The sequence below is a fragment of the Sinohyriopsis cumingii genome, chromosome 5 (assembly GCF_028554795.1).
Source record: "Sinohyriopsis cumingii isolate HCF-2022 chromosome 5, ASM2855479v2, whole genome shotgun sequence".
In the NCBI taxonomy this organism is placed as follows: Eukaryota; Metazoa; Mollusca; class Bivalvia; order Unionida; family Unionidae; genus Sinohyriopsis; species Sinohyriopsis cumingii.
In genome coordinates, this window is record NC_142965.1 from 136,733,366 (window position 1) to 136,749,536 (window position 16,171).

General features: G+C 35.1%; 1 long non-coding RNA gene across 1 annotated transcript; it reads right to left on the reverse strand.

Moving 5' to 3' along the window:
* Window positions 1-3,263: 3,263 nt before the first annotated feature.
* Window positions 3,264-10,760, reverse strand: LOC149800314 (uncharacterized). Its single transcript, XR_016420958.1, has 4 exons — window positions 10,683-10,760; window positions 7,931-8,137; window positions 6,303-6,397; window positions 3,264-3,449 (listed from the first exon to the last, which is right to left on the reverse strand). It is a non-coding gene; the product is annotated as an uncharacterized LOC149800314 (long non-coding RNA).
* Between the last annotated feature and the right edge of the window lie 5,411 nt (window positions 10,761-16,171).

Here is a 16,171-nt window from a genome sequence, read left to right on the forward strand (position 1 = left end):
TTACGGTTTACGGTTTATAAGTCCCATTCGATTGACGTAGGGAAGGGGCGCCACGGGTCAGCTTTGACGGTGGGAGGGATAATCGTGTCCCACTGGCCAACTATCACCCGCCTCAAGCCGGGCATCCCCCCGTCAATAAGGTGTTGACCCGCCGTCGTCTGCCTGCTCCAGTGGGTGTCTGAATCGGCCCACCATGGAAGAGCTCGACAAAGTGCCAACCTTAGAGGAGCTCAGCAAAGCAATCGACTCTCTTCCAAACGACAAAGCACCAGGTAGTGAGAGCATCCCGCCAGAAGCTATCAAACGTGGAAAACCAACATTGATTAAACCACTGCATGAGCTGCTTTGCCTCTGCTGGATGGAAGGAGTAGTCCACCAAGATATGCGCGATGCCACAATTGTGACCCTTTACAAAAACAAGGGCGACCGCAGTGACTGTAATAATTACAGAGGGATCTCGCTCTTGAGTATCGTTGGTAAAGTGTACGCCCTCATCACGCTCAACAGGCTGCAGTTGCTGGCGGACCGTGTGTACCCGGAATCCCAGTGCGGCTTCAGAGCAGGCAGGTCGACGACAGACATGATCTTCTTACGACAACTCCAAGAGAAGAGCAGAGAGCAAGGTCAACCACTCTACATGCTGTTCATCGACCTCACCAAGGCTTTTGACTTGGTCAGCAGAAAGGGCCTTTTTGAACTTCTGAGTAATATCGGTTGCCCCCCAAAACTCCTCAGCATGATAATCTCTTTCCATGCATATATAAAGGGAACAGTCCTGTATGATGGATCCTCCTCAACCTCCTTCCCAACTAACAGTGGCGTGAAGTAGGGCTGCTTGCTGGTACCAACACTTTTTGGGATCTTCTTCTCCCTGCTCCTGTCATAAACCTTCGACACGTCCACGAACGGCATATATCTACACACCAGGTCCGACGGGAGGCTGTTCAACCTGGCACGACTGCGCTCAAAGACCAAAGTGAGAGCTGTTCTAATCAGGGAGATGTTTTTTGCAGATGACGCAGCTCTTGTGACCCACACCAAGAAAGCCCTCCAGAGACTGGGAGACCGTTTTGCTGATGCCTGCATGCAGTTTGGTCTCACCATCAGCTTGGAAAAAACAAATGTCAGCGTGCAAGATACCACCATTGCCCCTTCCATCAAAATCAACGGTGTCACCCTGGAAGCAGTCAACAACTTTACCTACCTGGGGTCAACCATCAGCAACATTCTCTCGATTGATATGAAGCTGAACAGAAGGCTTGGAAAGGCAAACACCATCATGGATCGATTAACGAAGAGGGTGTTAGAAAACAGCGCGCTGACAGAGCACACCAAGATCCGAGTCTACCAGGCCTGCGTTCTCAGCAGCCTTCTATATGGAAGTGAGACCTGAAGTACCTACATGAGGCAAGAACACCGGCTCAACTCCTTCCATATACGGTGCCTAAAACGCATCCTCAAAATCAGCTGGCAAGACCGTGTTCCACACAGCGAGATCCTGCAACGTGCAAGTACCCTAAGCATGTACTCCCTGCTGAGCAAAAGCCGCCTTCGATGGCTGGGACACGTCCGACACATGGAGGATGGAAGGATGCCAAATGACATACTATATGGACAACTGGCCACTGGCATGATAAGAGTCGGACGCCGCTCACTCCATTTCAAGGATGTATGCATGCAAGAGGGACATGAAGGCATGCAACTTTTCACCCGATGGCTGGGAAGAGCTGGCCGAGGACCGATTCACCTGGAGACTGACGGTAAACAATGGCATATCAGTCGCTGATGCGAGGAGAGGCCAGTTGGCGGCAGAGAAACGTAAGAGAAAGAAGAACGCGGCATCAACCAAACTAACGCAGACTTCCCAGTATGTCTGCACCAACTACAATATGGACTGCCACTCACGTATAGGCCTGCACAGCCACAGCTGACGATGCCAACAGAGACAGACAACACACCAAGGGCGTTATTTGCATGGTCTTTCGAGACTGAGTAGCCAATGATGATGATGAGACCTTATAGAAATTCTAACGAAGTTGACAGAACATTAAACGTTTAATTCAAAGTCTGTTAGAACAAGATTAATAAGATTATGGTAACCTTTTCCATAACATTAATGGGAATAATGTATATACCGAATATGATTAGCCTAGATCTCCATAATATTAATGGGCTCAATGTCTAAACTGAGTATAATGAGCTTAGAAGTCCATAACACGAATGGCTTAATATATATACAGAGTACGATGAGCCTATATATCCATAATATTAACTGGCTAATGGCTATACCGAATATGATGAGCCTACATCTCCATAATATTAATCGGATTAATGTCTATACTGAGTATGATGAGCCTAGATCTCCATAATATTAATGGGATTAATGTCTAAACTGAGTATATATATATCGAGTATGATAAGCCTATATCTCCGTAATATTAATGGGCTAATGTCTATACCGAATATGATGAGCCTAGATCTCCATAATAGTAATGGGCTAACGTCTATACCGAATATGATGAGCCTAGATCTCCATAATATTAATAGGCTAAATGTGTAAACTGAGTAGGATGAGCACAGAACTTCATAATATCAATGGCTTGATGTCTATACTGAATATGATGAGTCTAGATCTCCATAACATGTATAGGTGTAATGTCTATACCGAGTATGATGAGCATAGAACTCCATAATATCAATGGCTTAATGTCTATACTGAGTACAATGAGCCTAGATCTCCATAATATTAATGGGCTAAATGTATAAAGTGAGTAGGGTGAGCCTAGAACTCAATAATATTAATTGCTTAATGTCTATACCGAGTAGGATGAGCATAGATCTCCATAATATTAATGAGCTATATGTCTATGCCGATTATGATAAACCTAGAACTCCATGCCATTAATGAGCTATATGTCTAGTACAAGTATGATGAGCCTAGAACTCCATAACATGAATAGGCGTAATGTCTATACCAAGTATGATGAGCATAGATCTCCATAATATTGATGGGCTTAATGTCTATAAGGAGTATGATAAGCATCGAACGATAAAGTATATCATTATTCCGTAAAGACATGCATGCTCAAAATCTGTGTACACACAGCCATGCTCTGAGAGAGAGAGAGAGAGAGAGAGAGAAAGAGAGATTGAGATCACAGTTGTGAAGAAGGAATGAGATCAAGACTGATGATTCCTTAAACCTTGTCGATAATTCTTATAAATGTTCCACATATTAATAAATAAACGAATTTGCTTGCTTGCTTTATTTACAAGCTGATGTAATAACGTATACAACTAAAATGCTCATAACAGTTCCAATGCATATTAAAACTTGAGAGAACAAGTTCGTTTGTATTGAAAATGTTCATGACAAAGTTGTGAAGAGCATGCCGTTTCACTGTCCAGTCGCTTCCAAAGTGTGTCGAAATAATAGTCCAATTTAAAACCTGAAAAAGGAAGTAATTCATAAATATTTATATATGAACATATTTTTATAATATTTTTGAAAGACAGATACACATAGACAGACATGTTTTTCTTTTCGTTGGTGATTTTATACACTTTACAAAGTTGTTTAACTGCAGAAATACACGAACATTTAGTATAATCACTAACATGAAATAGTTGTTGTTGTTGTTGTTGTAGGGTTTAACGCCATTTTTCAGCACGCGATAGGCTATACATGGCGGCCAGTATTAATGGTGGAGGAAGAAACCGGGAAATCCCAGGAAAGAACCACCGACCCTCGAGAAGCTACTGGCAAGCTTTCTCACATATCCACATTGGCCGAATCCGAGACTCGAACCCACGCAGACAGAGGTGAGATGGCAGTGATCCGTAACGGTGAGCGCTTTAGACCACTCGGCCACTCGGGGCCCCCATGAAATAGTATAAATGTGAATTAATGTTAAGCATATATATAATCAAGAAGGATGAGAAACAAATCTTATGTCTCGACCGATAAAATATATTGCCAACCCAGTCCCCTAAGCTTAGATAAATACATATATCATGGATATGGAACAAAGGGTTAATAGCCACCGCTAAAATAATGAAGTAAACTTTCGAAGTACATTGCAAGTCCGATCCCTCCCCCCCCCCCACACACACACACACATTTTGTGCCAGAACCAAAATGTTAGAGAAAGAAGGATATAATAATATATGCAGACGCCAGGACTGCTCAGGCGAAGAAAAACTCGTACCGAGCAAGCTGACGAAACCACTGTATTGGACGTTATACTCGTTCGAAGCAATAAAATTGATACACCTCCTGCACAATCACAAATCGTCTTACAGAATACGAAGGGAATAGGAATGAAATGAAATAAAAGCACCGATATTACTAAAATAGAAGTTATTATCAAATCAGTGTAGTAAACAGTTTTGAAACTTAAATTTTCATAACCCAATCGTAACGATGAATACATGCGAAACAATCGAAAACGGATTGTATAGGTTTCGCTGTAAAGTTTACGAGGTGTGTCCAGTGTACGTTAAGTAAGCACCTTAAATTAAATTATATAACCAGGTTATTACCGCTACACAAAACAAAACAATGCATTACACGAACTTTAGAGAAAAATTATTGCACTCTGCATAAATGCTGTTCATTTAAAAGAAATTCAGACTTCGTATCCAGTCTACAGTCTAACAGTGTATATAGAGACAATCTAAGGTGAAATTAATCCCAAAATGTGTCTAGTAAATAAACTAAACTAAGTTTGGTTTTAATTAACCAAAAATGTACAAGTTATCATATTGTTATTATAAATGTGTAACCAACTTGACTAAAGCACAAATTGGTTATTACTAAAAGTATGACCTACACGCGAAAATGAAATCGAAGGAATTAAACCCTTGTGTAAGCTAGTAACGCCGTAGTAAGCTTATATATTAAATTAGCATACAAGCAGGATGCAAATAGTCATGTTGAAAAGAGGTTTGATGGTAACTATATTTTTTGAAGATTTGTATTTTGCTTTTAAGTCGTAACATTGCGGATGAAGTGAAAGCAGTCAGTTTTCATCGGGAAATAAATGTGTTTATTAAACAATTAGTCTTACTACCATCATGATTAACAAGGAAATACATGAGCATTAACATTTTGATACTTTGTATGACAGATAGTTAATTTTGTATTCATTCGTCAATTTAGAGTTATATCCCCATGCTTTCTGTTGCAGGGTTTATATACACCTAACACAAGAATCACTGCCTTTGTTTTATCAATACGGGTAATTCGAATTAAATTATACTTCATATGAATAATATCCCTGATGTTGCAAATGTTGTGCCGAAATTAGCATATGAAACGAAGTACAACCAGAGTGCCCTCTACGACTAGGTGATTAAAAATTTATTTTATCTTGTGAACTGAAAGATATGTTTGTCACTTTAATTGTAACGCGCGAACACATGTCTTCGCTTATAACCTTGTTTGCTTTTTTTGGATTTATTATTATTTTAGTTTTCATTGTACACTGCAAATTACAGATCTATAAAACAATAACAATACTTGAATTGCATGAAAGTGAATTGAACTCTGTATGTCCGTACGTGTGTGTGTCTCTGTGTGTGTGTGTGTGTGTGTGTGTGTGTGTGTGTGTGTGTGTGTGTGTGTGTGTGTACGCGGGTCAGTCATGCGCTGTTCCAATATTTATAATCATCGGTCAACATATAGGCCAGTGGTTCTTATGTCATTATGTTGTGTGTCATCATGTCTGTTATCCACGGCATCGTTTTAAATTTTAATTGATTAAAGAAATAAAGCAATACATACAATTGGCTCAAACTTCCATTCACAGTGATGTTCTTCTAAGTTGTGTTGGAAGTAAGATTTATTTCAAATTAATGTTTTGATCCTATCTCCCCTGACTGTTAACACATTACTGTAAAAATAGCCTAGAAAAAGCTTGATATGCAGGCTCCACGCATAACCGAACAGCAACGGAATTTTTTTTTTTAAAAAAATCAAACCAAGCAAACAACAACAATGAAAACGAATACTACGAAAAACTACCAAGGGGATGTCTGGTTTTTGCATTAAAAAAACTCCGATCCACCTTCTCCCCACGACCCAATCACTTAAAAATAGATATTAAATTCAGGTAAAATGAAACATATTCTGGTTCGAAGGAAAATCACAGCCCTTTTTTATTCATCTTCCCTCCAGGGAATGTATAGGTCGGACCCTAAACAGATACAGTATCGATGTATCTGTAGTTATGCAGTGGAAGCATTATAAAATGAAAACCTTTCCAGCTAAAGTAATTTACAATATTTCATCTTATACATACACAAGGTTAATTGTTTTGTCCGTTGCCATTGTTCCCGTTGCCATTGTTATTGAATAGGTTCATAATGACAGGCAGAATTACGGCGAGGATTATCACTGTAACGAAAGAACAATTTAAATGATTTATATGGAATTTTCAATTATATTGGATTACCGCTGTTACGAAGAGCCAATTTAAATATTCATAATGGACTATTCGATTACAGAGTATTATCACTGTAACGAAACGTCATTTGAAAATTAGTAACATGGATTATTCAGCTAAAGTATCACATTTGTTTGTTTTTGTTTATAAATGAAATTATTCCTATGTTCAACATCCAAAATATGTTCCAGTCTGTTTATAAGAACAACACAATTAGACGCTTACTCTTATATCTTGTCTGCCCTAATTTAGAAATTATCATAGATATTATGTTAATATGATGATAAGCCCAAGCGTATTGATCACCGTACAATCATAAATCATACAATTTAAGTTAAATGTATTAAAGATATCGTTTACTGATAAAAAAACAATACACCGACAACTTTAAAAAAATATATTATTCTAGCCTCGTCTTATCATAGGATTAATACTATATACATATTTATTCGTATTGTAAACAGATTTGCAATGCTTACGATTATTAAAATTCATCTAAATTAACACCTATTTTGTCTATAGTACTTCTCTCTGAAATTTTCTTTCTTTATGTTTATAAACTATATATATATATATATATATATATATATATATATATATATATATATATATATATATATATATATATATATATATATATATACATTTTAATTAAGTTTAACTGATAGGACCACAAAGATTACACTATGGTAATTTACAAATAGGTAAAGCTTTAATCAATTTAAACTTAATCAAGCAATGATATTCGTGCTTTTCTTAGTTTTTCAAACTTCACCATAAATGACTGTGTCGAAAACATTTTAGAGCTGTTTTGAAAATAACGCATATTAATGTACAAAAGATCACAATTACATGTGTTTTCGGCCCTCACTTTTCAGCTATTCAAACCACAGTGGTCACTAATGGTACAGTAACTTTAATTTTACAAATTGATGTTAAGCTGTTAATTGAATGTTAAATGTGAATCAATTGGCCAAATATTTGGTTAAGATTGCCAGCTAATGCAATACTTCTTTCTTGTGTTGGCATTGATTAAGTACTTGTCCATGTACATATGTCTAATTACTGTAAGATAATCTAGGTTCAACTAAAATTATAATTAATTACAATGCATAGATTCTGCTGCACTCGTGTGGCAAAATGCACTGGGGAATGGGCAGTAAGGGCACATCCAGCTGATCATTAATTTTCATTACAAGCAAAATTTACGTGTGAAAAATATCATTTCAATACACATGAAAAAATGAAGAGATGGACGGAAAATAAATTGTATTTTCATGTAAAAATTTAATGAAATTATTGAATTATCGGTTTTACGTAATTATTTGTACTGATCACATTAAATCTCCCTATATAGTTGTCTCCGTCTGTCTATTCGACTCTTTAAATATATATATATATATATATATATATATATATATATATATATATATATATATATATATATATATATATATATATATGCCCTGCAATCAAATACTTACAGGGAAATATGAACTGGAGGATACCACCAATTCCGCCCCCGCTATATCCTCCACCAAATCCGCCTCCACCGATCCCGCCAATACCTTTCCCACCATATCCGCCAGCAATTACTGGATATGCTCCTGCATAGCCGTATCCGGTTCCATAGGTAAGGCCAACAAGGCTTATAATAACTAGGGCAATTGGAACCATTAACTTGACCATGGCTTCAAGGAAGAAATGCACTATAGTCAATACGCTAATGAAGAATTCGTTTTTAAATATCAATCATTATTTAATGCATTATTTAATACAAATTTCAGTAATCTTTGAAATGCGTGCAATTGATATACTCATGATTGTAATTCAGAAGCAAAGAACACTATAAAGGCGTAGTTAAATAGCATGTTACCTATTTAAGTGAATAACTACACTGTCTTTTCTGATTTGACTAAGTGAATAATATCTCTGAATTTATGTCAATTTATTTTTCACAAAATAAGATTGTGTTTACCAATAGTATAAATTGTGCAAATACTTCATCCTGATCTGCATAATGGACATCTTAAAATACAAGTATAAATCAATCAATTAATCTGTATTTTCTCAACAAGTAGAATTGCGTGAAATACAGATAATTGTTAAGACAAAGACAAGTACAACAATTTACACTGATGATTTCCAACATCATTCCAGAAACTTAATACTACACATAAAATACAATACGAGCGTAAATAAAAAATGACACATTACCGATGTATATAAATCTAAGAATAAGGAAAAAAGAGGAGGAAAAAGAAAAATATGTCCTATAACAGTACGGATACAGTAATGATAATGCCTTTTAACGGCTTTGCTTTCAAAATAGGTTTCTTATAGGTACAAAGGCTTGCTTGAAGTTGAGCTGGGGTGTTTTGTTTTATATTAACGTTGGGTCTTCATGCTAAGACGTACACTTCTTACACAAGGACCAGAAATTTGAATGAACAGATCTGAAAATGGTAAAAAATTTTTGTCAAGTTTATGTTCATGATCAGTTCATTCGAGTTTTAGTAACTGTGCCTCGCCGTTACTTTAATTTTTATGTTAGATCAAGTCGAAACTTTTCAAGCATGAAAAGTCGTTGGCAATTTATATTGTTAACATACATGATGTGACCACGTGCTGGAGGATGTCGGTATACTGATGACCACAGTTTAAACAATGAGTAGCATCTTGACTTTAATTACGACATTGATGTTATAAACCTATATTTTCCATTCGTTATTATCCTTCATGATTTAGTACAGAGTGGAAGGGCGAATTTGTGCTTGTAAATGTTCAAATCTAGACAAATCACGATGTCTATTGATTATGCCTATTGAAATAATAAATTATAGAATTATATTACACTCCATATCGAGTGTCGTCACCAATTGTGATTAATCACAGACAATAGTCTTCCAGAACGTGGGTTACTTTTCATGGAATAGTGACGAAATTTAAAGCGATGAAATTACCTCAGACTTGATGAATGTTATGTTGTATATCGATCGGCAGTCAACTTATTGTTAGGTTCAAAGACTCGAAACAGCTATAACAAAATGTTCAGAAGATATCAAGAACTATTGGTACAATATTTGTTTTTGGATTTTTGTATATTTCTTCACCTGAAGATAATATAGTCCTATTCTTTCCAATTTAGACAACAGTTATATATTCTTACGGACTTAAATGAACAATCTTCGTGTCAATGCATTCAAACAAAGACAAACTACACTGTAGTTACTCTCTCTTGAAAGACCTCTTTATTTCAAGCAGTATTATGACTAAGGTAGAATCTGACTGTAATCAAGCTAACATATTTCTTGTCCTTCAAAACTGTCGATGATATCAAGGAGGGCGACTATAGGTAGTACTATTTATTGGTTTCCTCGGTATCTGGTAACTTTTCCTTGTAACTTCCTGTGTTACTCACCTCTCTTAGGATACGAATATATTAATTGAACATGCCCATTTAAATTATTAGATTTAAACAGGCAATATTGTTAAATGCACCATAATATTAAAAGTATGTCTACAAAATTATAACGAATGCTGCAAATGTAAACTTAATTCATTTTTGTTTTATGTTCATTAAAGTTGACATAGAATAATATTCAGTCCTTTGCACATAACAAATTACACTATTGTAAGGTAGCTACCCATGTTTCTATATGAATATGATATGATGTACAAATATCTTAAAAGTTTGAGGCAGCTAAATAATATGTATAGGCTGCAGCCTTTAATTGTACTAGAACACACACACACACACACACACACACACACACACACACACACACACAACTCGAATACAACAATGAACCAATGATGCTGTGACACCTATTACGTATTCCGTAATCTCACAGTTACTAAGGATTAAGACTCGGAATTGCGCTTCATGAAGGTCTACCTGACTGGTTAACTCATGACAATTGGGTAAATAAATCGGCAAATTATTGCCTTATATTTTCTTTCCCCTCTTTAACATCGAGAAATATTGTTAAAGAATAGAATACATTAAGTGATGCGTGATATATGACGATTACACCGATCCTCATTTGATGACATACAAACTTTAATATACACTTGAATGTATGAGTTGTTTTTTATAGACATGCATATATAGTTATTTGTTTGCTTATTGTCAATTGTTCTGAATTTAGGAATTAGAAAGCGAATCCAGTCCACTTACACATATTTGATATATGTGTCTGTCTAAATTTTCCGAAGCATACCGCAAACGCTTACCTGAATCTGTATGCAGACCAGTATCTCCTGCTTAAATCGTTGTCAAGTTATTGCGACAAGTTGGTAGATAGCTTCTTTTATATAAACGATTAGGCATACACTGGCACACCTCTGAATGCAGACGAACACGATCAAATTATTGACTGGCCGGAAATTCGATTTAAAAAGGAAATGTCATGTGCATAAGCAATCAATTCAATGTCATTAAGTGTGGCAATCAAACACTATTGCACTTTTGGGTGGCTAGACACTTAGTCATTCCAATAAGTGTAATAGTATTAAATCATTAGGGGAGCGTAAGTACTTTCCTTGAAACATTACATTTCTATGTAATGCGTGTGTCACTATTCTAAGATTTCAACTTTTTAACAAACATATCTACCAGATTGTACATTTCAGCCAGTATTGTCACGATGTGCCGAAAGACACATCTTAAATCTAGAAATTTCTTTAGAATTTTTGTAATATATTTTTCACGTGTCTCTTCGAAGCGCGAAAATTATAACAATTCATTTTCATGTACGAATGAATTGCATGTGGTTTTATTTTCGCAACTTCGGCGACCAGATATAAAATCGAGAAAATCTAATCTCGTGAAAATGTTTGGTGTGTAACAACACGAGACAACCATTGCTGAAATTGCAGAATTATAATAATCGAAATGTTCCTAAATCATAAGTTCGCGTAAAGTTCATGACGTGGAAATCTCCTCAGTTTCACAGTATATCTGACACCAAAGAAAGTCACGTTTTCCTTCTACCAGGTTTGAGGGCAGTAATCATGGGTATAATTAAACGTTTGACTAAGCATCATCGAACAACGAACGCAATGTAAATTAAAATATATCCATACGTGAAGAAAAAGAAGAAGAAGAAGAGGTAACAGAAGCACAAAGATACATAAACCTAATTTACAGTCAAATCAGCAAAGTTGAATCAATGACAAAAATATTTACTGTAATTGAAATTTACTAAGACCACGCATAAGCATGATCAAACTAGTTTATGTTACTGGGCATTTCTGCGTGTATTGGGCAGATGCTGTGTAATAGGCAGGCGATAATCACAATTAATCTTTTTTTAATTTAATATGGACATATGATTTCCGCTGTATTCCACATTTGACTCTCCAAGCCGGCAACTAGTTAGTCGCAAGTGACATTTTTTCTGATTTTGCAGATCTCAGTCGGGAGTGCTGTACCGAAGAAACGCGTGCCGCACGTGGCCCAGTCATTCATGTTGTACAACCATGTAAGGAAGTACTTTTAACAAAATGCACTTTAACAAATGTGCTTAAGCGGCCATTTTATCTTTCTGGCCTACAGCCAAAATTGTTCAACAACTATCATGTAACTTAATTTATTTTGGTTGTTACAGCTCTGTGGCCTTACACTAAGTAATAGAATAAAGCAAAATTAACAAGTGTTGTAAAACTAATACATTTATCTCGAATACAATGTGAACGTTTTAAAAGGAACATACAGTATTATGATTTAAATCACAAATAGTCCTAACCGTTCTATCACATGTCCAAAAGTATAACCTATTCCTGATGAAATCCAGTCGTGTTCCGAATGAATTACAATCTTGAATATGCTGATGTGCCGAAAGTCCTGATGTATCATAATGGCATATAAGAACAATGGCACTGAATTAATTCAAAATGATTCCAAAATAGTGACTTAGCATAATAAATATACTTCTCAAATTGTAACTGAACACAAGTTAAGTAGGTTCCATTAGGGTATAGAATGAGTGGCTCTGAAATAAGCAACATTTATATAAAAAGCTAAGACACAATATCAGGACCAGGATGGCAGTCATTTTCCAGTAAGATTCTTAAACAACTTGTTTCTAGACTATTCACAGAGTTAAAAAACTAGACCTTTGAATCTGTAAGCATCCCATTAATAACTTTTATACCAGACGAAAAGATGTGCATAGTCAGGTAGGCCTCTACCCTCAAATACAGAACAATATAGATATAAATTACATGATACATCATCTAAATTAACAAATCATCCCAACACCACTTTCTGACTTTAGAAGTTCAGACCAAATTCAGCGTAACAATAGAGTTAATAATTATGCACTTAAATTGGCAATAAAATATTGCTATAGTCTGTGTATTTGCACCAAATCTTGATATAACAAATAACTGTTAATGTCAGTAGTAGTAGTAACGTTATTGCTACCTGTTGAACTGTATACTGCATATGAGTGTTAAGGGTACATGTAAATGAGAGTAATGTGGTCAATAAGAAAAGACTGCAGCAGTTGATACCATACAACAAATAACTCATTTATGCCTTCATTTAAATAGTAATCTACTTGCATTTTGTTATTCCTTCTCAATTTGAACGAGACTCTGAATACAATATTTCCAATAAAAATACTACTACTACTACTACCAATAATAATAATAATAATAATAATAATAATAAAAGAAAATGTGTCCAGAAGATATTCCTTTGGAATAGTGAACAAAAATTGTGTATATACTAGGCTCAGAAAATGTAAGTTATCGGAGATTCTACACGGATGGAATCAAAATGAACTCATACGTCTTTTACTATTAATCAAGCTGTAACGGTACGTCATGGATACACATATAGTATGCTACAGTAGCTTAATTGATGTCATGCACATCAAGAGACAATCATTAATAGCAAATGAGTTAAGAGCTATTAATTGGACCATTGTAAACAGTACCACTTAATTGGTGATAGAGAAATTATGTAGATTCTTCTAGAAATAACACAAACAACAAAGATAAGCATAGAGTAAATTAATAAATGATGAATTATATTTCAAACGCCCATAACACCTGATATAAAATTCATTATAAAGCTCTCTCACATATTGGGTCGCTGACCTCTATAGTTAAGTCGAGAATTCTATTTTGCATGCAAAAATATTTATATTTTTGGGATATAACCTACACAGCTTATTTATGTTACTCTCACGTGTCGACTGCATTTGTAAAGCACTACTCTCATGTTGCTGCGCATTGAATACAGTATTTATTTTACAGTTGTATATGCGAAAGAACATATATGCTGAATCGCTTTCCTTTCAAATTTTGCTTTAAGCGACTACGCATTAAAGACTTTTACAATAGAGTTTTAGAGGTCTTTTTCATGTGACACATTGGCTGTTTGACAGTGGCACACAAATTTGAAAAATCAGTAAATGTAGGACAGACTGATTTCTATTAACATAAACGTTTACTATTTTATACTTTAATGTGCGTTCGAGCCTTTGTGATTGCTTATTCAAAACGGCACGTAAATTATTTCATGAGCAGTATTTGTCATGATGAAACAGCCGTATGATCCAGTTTTATCGCCATAACAAGGGTGCAGGACATACCCTAAATAAATGCTTTGGAAATTATTTTGTATCATATTTGATGTGTATACATACTTTGTCCATGGCTTAAACGATATACAGTTGAATCTATTTGTGATTAGATAGGCATATTGTCAAATGATCATAGAACAGTCCTCCCCATAAAAAATATTGATCTCTCAAAGCTGCTTGAATATGGCAATTTTATAATTGTTATTGAGAATATTATTAAGATAAAACGATACAAAGTATGTGCAAATCAAAGGTATAAAAAGAAACCGTTGGACAGTGACCCATCGAAAACTGCTGGATGGTGAATACTCACGTAGTCCTAGTAAAGAACACATATATACCATGCAGACTGTCGTCATTGTAATTCTTGTCAGCTCTTTGGCCATTGGAGGTGGAAAAGCCTAACATTTCTCTCTCTCTCTCTCTCTCTCTCTCTCTGTTTCTCTCTCTCTCATTCTCTGTCTCTCTGTCTCATATCAAACTCAGATAGCGTGTACCTTTCCAACTGTAACATTTACACAATAGATCTTATATGAATGCACAGTTTAAGTGAAAGTTATTTAAGACTTTATATAGACTGCATCATTTCTGAGATAAAAGCGCAACTTACAATATTTGTAATGGCGTTACAAAGTTCATTTTGAACAGGCACAACAAGAAATATGACGACAGCAGTATATTTTGCTCAGTGAATTGGCAAATTAAAATGTACATTATCAACATTTAAAGTCCTGATTTATATTTAGAGATATAAGTGTGTTCATTATGAACGTTTCGAAGATATGTGTTGTCTTCCCAATTCCAATATTATAATAAAAAGAAGATTGCTAATTTGAATTTATCTTGGTGTTCAAAAACAGGACCTTAAAGTATTTCGGTAGGCAGGGATATTGTTATTTGAGTTTGTGATAGTTAACCTTTTTGAATTGGAATATTTCATTATATTTTCCTGATATTTGTGCTGCTTAGCAAATAATTATATTACATATGTCACGGACGTTTTCAGTGAGACGTAATTTCTTTTCCAGCCGGAAATATGGTTTCTGTGTGTCCTATGAAGTACATGATGGTCGTGGGCTGGACGGTAAGACGTTTAGCAACCAGTTTGAAATGAAGTGCACGTCATGTCAATATATAGCCCTAAACCATATCAATATCAGTCTATATTTTTGTGTTTCTCTTTATATCCACATTGTAAGGCGAACCGCATCTGTCACTGTGATATTTCCGCCGTCTTATTCTGATAATAATATTCATACAGTTACTTTTAAATATGTTCTAATAATTATCGATAAACAAATATAAATGATGATATGCTGAATTTTTATAGTAAACAAACAATGACATTCTTTTAAAAGAAATCTTCCAGGAAATGTTACATGCACAAAAAACAGCCCTGCGGTTGTTCGGTATAACCAATGCGTCATGAACATGGGAAAGGACAAATACGAAAGTTCACAATTCCACAGCTTAACCTTTCATAAATGATCCAAAAATGACAGTGTACATGAAGAAATTTAGAAAATATGTATAATGTATTACACTCAATATTTGATTGGTTATGATGCAAATATTATCGATCTATGCATTTGAACATCTTCCTGGTAATAATGTATATTATATCTTGCATACAGTCCATTTCGTGGTAAAATATGCGCACAAAATATAATTATCATTGTACGGGGTTTGTGCATTAAACTACTTTCACATTCTAAGAGCATGTCGAGAAAATGATTTGTCTGCAAGACAAATAATCTATTATGTTTAATAACAATGTACAACTATGACCGGCATGTCTATAATAACATGGGACTTATACATCTAATTAAATAACCCAAGTCGAAAACAAATATCTGCACAAACAAATGTGGAAATTTATGAAATTTTATAAGAGTTGTAACTTCTAAATATACCAAAACAATTCCCGGTAAATATAACCTTTAATGACCTCGAGGGATGACAGATTCGATTATACGAGCACACAAAGCATAATAAAGGAGCATTGATATGTTGTAAACGCCAAGCAACATTCGCGAATCTGATATTATTTTTTTTTAAAGTTTAGTCAAGGATATGTGTCATTTTAATACCAGTATAAATGACAATCCAGGATGGTACTAATACGAT